A 1,539-nucleotide genomic window follows, 5' to 3' on the forward strand; every position below is an offset into this window, starting at 1 on the left:
ATCTTATTGAGCAGCAGACGGGGGCTTGGGACATTGCGTGGCCAACTCCTTCCTCTTGTATTCTTATTGTAACTTATGATTTTAACAAGATCAAGCACAACAGTACTCAAATTAAAATTCTTCAACGGATAGTTTTGTAAAGTCTATGAGTAGCAATAAACAGCTTTTAAATTGCATTCCTGACATCAGTGTTCACTGTTACATATATACATATTGAATTTATTTTCCGCATTAATTCTGAGCTCATAATAGTTAATATTTGTTCTGTACTGATACAGTAGCCATTTAATTGTATGCGACTACTTAGCTTTTGTCAAAAATTGAAGTTTTTAAAAAAAATGAATTCTCAACAGTTTGAGGTGGCTGGCCCACTTGACTGATAAATGAAGAGCTTTTTTTAAGTGCTTATTCACATGTTGCAGGTCTAGCTGGCTGGACAGGTATTTATTATCTGTCCCTTGTTGCCTTTTAAATGGTGATGGTGAGTTGCCTTCTTGAACTGCCACAGTCCATGGGGAATTGGAACATTGATGGTGTTGTTAGAGAGAGAATTCAGGAATTTGATATAAGTTTCAGGTTTTGACTCTGAGCCTTATTAGGTCATTCAGGGTGTAGAAAATTGGTGGCAAAGAAAATCCACATTTTAATTTTAAGTTAATAAATGGGGTTCAAGTCATTTCACTTTAAATCCAAATTCTTTATATCATACACCTACCTTCCTGGTCTGCCAAAAGTTTATGTTACATTGACTATTGTGTCAGTAATCTTAAACTTTAAATAATTTTAAAATGTTCTCAAAATATAGATTAACATTGTCATTGTAGATATACAGCAGAGACAATGTCAGGAATGATAGAAATTACAAATTTATAGAGGTTGTGAAAATTTAGAACAACAACAAAGGGTATTAACATAGTAACCATATCAGCCTAATTATAAGCTAGTACTGTTGCTTTCAAAGCAATGAATAGCGCATATCTGAAATACACAATGGATATAGATATCAGATAGTTAAGCCCAAAATCACAATACCAATTACTGTCATTATTGCTTACTCGGCTTTAAACAATCAGTGTAATGAGTCTTAGACATTTAAGGAATTATACATGATTTCAAACAACAATCAGGCACTCACCTTTTATTCATGGCATGGTTATCCAAATTTTCAGGCCTGTAACAAATGCTTAAAAAAAAATCACTGCCTGGTCATCAACAAATATATTCTGACATAAGTCAAAAGTTCATTTTTTTTGCAGTTTGTACATTTGATTTGTACTTATGATAAATTGCTGCTATGTCACTTTTCTGAGTGACAGAGCCTTCTGCAGAGCAAACAGTATCAGCTTTGAGTGACAGACTATTTTAGCATCTGGCATCGGTGAATCCCAATTGATTTGAGTTGTAAATTAAAAGCTGTGATGGCTGTAATGCAGTGATTTATCACTGTACTCAACTGAGGTTTGCCATATGATTCATTAGAGCAGAACCTAAGGATCAGAGTATGCAGACAAGTTACTTCTGTATCAATTTTCATCATGT

Source organism: Chiloscyllium plagiosum, chromosome 16, assembly GCF_004010195.1.
Source record: "Chiloscyllium plagiosum isolate BGI_BamShark_2017 chromosome 16, ASM401019v2, whole genome shotgun sequence".
Lineage (NCBI taxonomy): Eukaryota > Metazoa > Chordata > Chondrichthyes > Orectolobiformes > Hemiscylliidae > Chiloscyllium > Chiloscyllium plagiosum.